Raw genomic sequence first — 6,460 nt, forward strand, 5'->3', positions numbered from 1 at the left:
TTGTACCAACAGTGGTACCACCAGCCTGAGACCAAAGAGCCAAATTGCCTGATATTGTGTATCTTTCAGATTAGTGCCATTGTTTCTGTAGGTGCATTTCAGAGTTAGCAGTTCGAAGCTGGCAAGTGCTGGTTTTGCTGGTTTAGGATATTTGTGAGTAGATTTACTGCAATACCTGCTCTTGGCTCTGTGTGTGGGTTCACTGAAAGCTGGTGAGCCCTGGGTGCTGTGTCTGTGGTATGTGGGTGTGCCTGTGCTGAGATCTGATGGTGTGAGGAACAGCTGCCATGCCCAGGTTCTGGGGATGGGGTGTGGAAGTGTGAAATAAACCCTGCTCTTCAACACTGCCTCTATCTGAACTGGGGCAATGGTGGCTTCTCTCAGTTTGAGTGCTGCAGAAGGTGAGTGTGTTTTGGGGTTGTTGGTTTTTAGTGTGGGGTTTGCTGTGGATGTTTAGAGACTGTTTTCATGCTCATGTACTGTTCCTAGGGTCTGGTTCTGTGATAAGTACCAAGGTTTGTCTTACAGTGTTATGTGTGGCTGGCCTTATCCCAGTTTCCCTATGTGCAGCTGTATGAAATGGCTCTGTTCCACTTGCCTGTGCTGGGGCAGTGCCAGACATAGTCAGAAGTTTTTCTTTTCTGTGTCAAGTCGACCTTATCAAATTGCCAGGAAGGGAATTCTGTTCCAGGTCAGCTGCTCTGGTGGAATGCTTGGGACAAAAGCTTTAGGAGAGGCTGAGATGCACACTCCATTTGTTATTTCATAGGGGAATTGCTCTCTGAGGTTTCCTGGTGCCCTGACCTGATACAGTCCACATGAACAGGGGTGTGCCACTTCACCTGCCTGCTGAGCCTGGCCTGGGCAGAACCAGACCCAGCTGGTTTTAGCAATCTCTGTGCCACTGGACACTTGGGAGAGGTTTAGCTGGTACAAGGCTGTAGGGGATTTAATGTTTAGGATGTTGCTCTCATGCTAACCCTTAGGACTGATGATGGACCAAACACTGACCTCTTCCAGAGCTGGACAAACCTGTGCCAGATGCTGTCCTGTGTTCTGAGTGCCTTTAGACAGAGCTTGGACATCTGGGACCCCACTCCTCTCCCTGCCACACAGGTGTGCGTACAGGCTCTCCTGAGAGCAGGAAAGGGAAAATAAAATGAGGCAAAAAGCAAAATCTGACTGTTCTAAAGTAAATGAGGTGACTGTTTACAGAACCTGCTGTATTTCAAGACACTTGCATTGTACCATCCCTGGAATTGCTCAAGGTCAGGTGGGATGGGGCTTGGAGCAACCTGGTCTAATGGAAGGTGTCCCTGCCCATGGCAGGGGGGTTGGAACTGAATGATCATTAAGGTCCCTTCCAACTGAAAACATTCTGGGATTCTGCAACCTTTTCCTGAGGAACTGGGGGAAATTCCATTATTTGGCTTTCAGAATGTGGTTCCTGTGTATTTGGTTTTATAATATACTTACTCCTTCCTGGTAGGAATTTAATGAAAGCAGAAAGCAACTGGTTTCTCTGAATGGTTGATTGAACCTCTCACTAGTATGTAAGCTTGGCTCTAGTGCCTGCCCCATCATTTGGTGTCACTGAAGTCCATAGTCTCTCTCCTTTTCCATTTTCATCTTTCAATTATTTTTTTTTTTAATTGGCTGTTTCCTGACATAGGAGAGTTGGCAAGACAAGGTGGTCTTGTGCTAAACTTTTGTGACTGTGTGCACTGATCCAGAGCTGTTGGCCAGGGGGACCCAAGCTGTGCCTCAATGGAAGGTGTTTCCTCTTTCCCTCCCCCAGATGCTGCAGGCATCAGCACAGGCAACACCCCCTGGTTCTGCCTAAAGCACCAGCTGGGTTTGACCTGTGTCCTAAAACTGACTGACACCCCAGACACACTGGTCCATTTATGACCACTGTTTTAACTGATGGGGGGACTAAATAAGAATTTAGTGTTCTGTGCTGCTTGTGAGAATATAAACTTCTAGCCTCTTTATATGATTGTGGCTGGCTAAACCATCAGATCCCTGCTGCAGTACAGCAACTTTCCTTTGGCTAGCTCCACTCTTTCTTTATTATTCCTTCTAAACCCAGGCACAGAAGAAACACATTTTTTAAGAAAAGGAGAGGTGTGAGGTTTTGTTTCAGAGTGACTGTAATAACTTTCAACTTTTATTTTTTACTTCAATTCCTCCAGCTCCCTTTTGCTGTCGTTATTCCACCTCCCCAACAGCCACGGCTGCCGGCGGTTCCTGCGGGCGCGGTTTGGGAAGAGCCGCTCCCAAAGGCTGAATTTGGGTCGGGCGGTTTTGGTGTCCCCTGCCCGGCGCTGTGGTGCCATCGCGTGGCCGCTCGCTCACGGAGAGATTTCGCCGTCCAGAGCACAAAAACCCTGTGTGCTCCTCGGGGAACAGTGGTGCTGCTTTTTATTTTGTTTTTGGGGGGTTTTCTGGGTTTTTGTTTTGTTTTGTTTTTTTCTGGGTTTTTTGGTTTGGTTTGGTTTTTTGTTTGTTTGGGGTTTTTTGTGCTTTTTGGTTGTTTTTGGTTTTGGGGTTTGTTTTTTTGTTGTTGTTTTGGGGTTTTTGGGGGGTTTGTTTTTATTTTTGGGGGTTTTTTTCTCACCTCTGTAGGAGTGTCTTGGCCCCCTCTTGAGCACAAAGCTGTGGACTGCTTGTTAGACCTGCATCCCTAAAGCCTGGACACCTGTTTTATGGGAGTCAGTGGATATACCCTGGAATAACCTTGCACCTAAAAGAGGGGTCTGGGTTCACTGTTGCTTCCCAGCACAGCCCATGGAGTGGTGCATCCCAGGGGGGTCAGGAGTGCTTCTGCTTTTTTTGTCTGTGAAGGAGCAAGTGATACCTGCAGCTGGTACCTCTTCTACACACAGCCAGGTTTGGGTAGGAATCACAACCTATATTGCTTGAAGAAAAGTGTTTTCCAAGAAAAAGCCCCTGTCAGAATCCAGCTTGCAGTTTGCCTGAATTTGTTGCTCTTTCCCAGCAACAGCAGCCCAGTTTCAGCCCACCCCCAGTTTCTAGCCCAGCAACCCTGCCAAAGGACCACAGTCCTGTGCAATAGCTGCACACAGCACACCAAGCACCCCCATTTTCCCTGGAGTCATGGGAACAGGACAGCTTTGCTGCACCTTGCCTGCCTTGGAGCACAACAGTCATTTACCACTCCAACAGGTGTCTGCTAGGCCTAGGACACCAACAGTGCAGTGGAGTGGTGGATAACCATGGGAAGAGTCTAAGAATGCAAAGATAAAATGATCTGAGTCCAGAGGAGGGCCAGTAAGGTCCTCAGAGGCCTGGAGCACCTCTGCTATGAGGACAGGCTGAGGGAATTGGGGTTGTTTAGCCTGGAGAAGGGAAGGCTCCAGGGAGACTTTACAGCACCTTCTGCTGCCTCAAGGGGCTATAAAAGAACTGGAGAGGGACACAAGGACATGTGGTGATAGGATAAGGGGGAATGACTTTGAACTGAAAAGGTACAGGATTATATTAGTTATTAGGGGAAAAAAATCATAACTGTGAGGATGGTGAGGCACTGGAAGTGGTTGCCCAGAGAAGCTGTGGCTGCACCATCCCTGGAGGTGTTCAAGGTCAGGTTGGATCAGTCTTGAAGCAGCCTGGTCTAGTATAAGGTGTCTCTATCCTGGAAGGGGGGTTGAAAGATGATGATATTTAGCAGTACCTTTCAAGCCAAACCACTCTGCTCCTCTGCTTGTAGTCAATACCTTCCTGACCTTAAGGAGTCACCTGGTGACCTGCTGTTTTCAGGCTGATGGATGTGACAGTCTACTGCCAGCTCACACATTCCTCTCCTCTGCACTGTCCCCACTGCAGGTGGGACCTCACCTGGGCATTTTCAGCCCCACAGCACTTAGTGACATCCCACTGACAAAAGCTGGGGCAGTGGCAGGTCACAGGTGACACTGAGGAGGGCTGGTGTTTGAGAGTCTTCCTGCTTGGTGTTTCTTATTCAGCAGGCAGCTCTGCTTGTAAACAATCACTGGGAGATCTGACACCCAGGGGACTGGCAGGAAGGTAATGCAGAGCCCTGTGGTGCTCCTTGGGCTTCTAAAGCCTGGGAAGCTCAGAAATCCAATCTGCCCTCAGCAGATGAAACCTCTGATGGCAAATCCTTTGCTTGCTCAGAGGGATGGATCAGGACAGCCGTGGACAAGAGCTGTCCTTTCCAGGCTGGGCAAGGCCAGGGAGCTGGACAAACTGTGGAGTGTTTGCACAGGATGCTGTGTTCTTGGGGAAGCATCATTGCTCCTGTCTCTGCCCTGTAAGCTCTGAGGGTGGAGGGCACTGTCTGGTTTGTCCAAGGTCAGCCAGCCATGGAAGAGCAACAGAACTGACAAGATCAGGGCCCCGTGCCAACCTAGGACATTGTTTTTGATAAACCATGACACTGCTTTTTATTCTCTGTGAACCAACAAGCAAAAGCATTTAATCTCAATGGAGACAGGCCCAGGCAGGTCAGGAGTTTATGAATTTGTCTGTTTGTACTTTTCTGCCTTGAAGTGGCATTAGATTTTCTCCATCAGAAGTGTCTTTCCAGCTTGCCCAGTTGCTAAAACAGTTGAGAGGAAAGCAGCATGTCTCATCTCTCACCTGGCTCTGGTAGCTCACCCAGAAAGGGGGCTCTGAGGACACAGGAAAGGTTTTAATGCACAATTTCCTTTTCTCTTCCATGTGTTAGGCTGAAACTGACAGTGAAATTGCTGCCACATCCAGTTCTGAACTGCTTTTCCAGTGTGCACGTGGGTGTTGTAGCTGCTCAGCAAATGTGTGACTTGGCTCTGGGACTGGGGAGTGTGGGAAAGTTCCCTACTCACTAACCAGGGGGTGCAGCTTGTGGGATGGGGGGACTGGTCTGCTGCCAGCTTCCCTAGCAGGACAAACCCCACTGGGTGATTGCTGGCAGTGTTTCACCAGTGCCCAGAGCTGCTCCATCCCCAGATGCTGCTCCTGCAGTTGTCTCTCACTGCAGAGCCTCAGCCCACCGAGAGTGGATGGCCCTGCACAGCTCTGGTGGAACAGGTTCTTTACACAGACTGAGATCAAACATGCTGTGCAAAGGTTGTACAGCCTGCAAAGCCAAGCAGAGCAATGTCACACTGAGAGCTCTCCTGCCTGCAGGGAAGGGGCAGCACTCAGCCCAGCCCTGCCTTGTCCAGGGCCACTGGGCAGTGGCTCTGAGGGGCTGCCAGGGTCAGTCCTTGAGCCTGATGCCTTGCTTGGGATCACTTGGGCAGTCATCAGATCAGGTTAAGGTTTTGTCTGACAGTGTTGGGAGCCAGCTGGTCACAGCCTGACCTGCACCCACCCAAAGTGGTGACACAGACTGGAGGAGGCTGCCCTGTCTCTGTGCAGCTGCCATCAAGCAGGATGGTCAGGCAGATGTCACTGCCAGAGACAGGAGGACAAGAAAGTGTCCCTGGCCCCAGACTGACCCCACCTGGGGCACTGTGAGGAAAGCCTGAGGGTTTGTGTTAGAGCAGGCTAGTCTTGGCTCATCATGTTGGGCCCTATTGAGGATCCTGGAGCCCAAGGGACACGAGCAGTGCATGATAGTGCCTGTTCTCACTGAATGTGCAGCTGTGGGGCTGCTTGTGGAGCATCCACAATCCTGTATGAACACCCTCTGTTCCCTCAATTGGGGCAAAGAGGTGACAGTGAGGTGTGGCATTCACCTGAATGCTAAAGGAAATCCTCTCAAAGTGGGGGCTTGGCAATGCTGATTGCTCAACAGTGGGGGCAGAGGGAAAGGGGGGATCTTTCAAAGCAGGGCTGCAAGGTAAGGAAATCATGGGGACATCTGTGTCCTCAGGTGGCCCAGCAGGCAGTAAAGACAGAAAGAAAATGGGGTGGGGCCCCATTAAACTTAATGATCTCACCTCAAAATCATCATCCTCAGGATTGATGTCCTTGATCCTGATAAGAGCTTGATGCATCCAGCTGGACACCGTGGGGGCAATGGGGAGGGAGAAGGAGGGAAATGCTGGCTGGGAAAGCTCTGTGCTCACCAGAGGCTGAATTCTGGTCACAGCATGGTTGGCCCCAGTTAAAATGGGAACTCCTCTGGGGTTGTTTTTCTTGTTTCTCTTCTCTCAGGAAATCCCGTGGGTCTAAAAAAATGAAATCCTCTCACTTGACGATGTCACGGGGGGCTGGCCTGCAGCCAGGCTGGGTTCCCATGCTGCTCTGCCCCTTCCTGCCCACCCGTTCCTCCAGAGCGCTCCTCGCAGGGATTGCTGCAGCTCTGGGAGGCAGAGCTGCTCCTCTGGGTGCTCTGCTCCGAGGAGGCCGTGTCCTCTCAGACCTGCTGCGGCCTCCAAATATAAACCCGCCTTTGTTGGGGAGAGGTTGACTTGGCTGAGCCACATGATCAGTCAGGTGACAAAATTGGGCACCAAAGCGGAGCAGAATGAGCAGCTGGGTGAGG

Source organism: Molothrus aeneus, chromosome 4 (assembly GCF_037042795.1).
Source record: "Molothrus aeneus isolate 106 chromosome 4, BPBGC_Maene_1.0, whole genome shotgun sequence".
NCBI lineage: Eukaryota > Metazoa > Chordata > Aves > Passeriformes > Icteridae > Molothrus > Molothrus aeneus.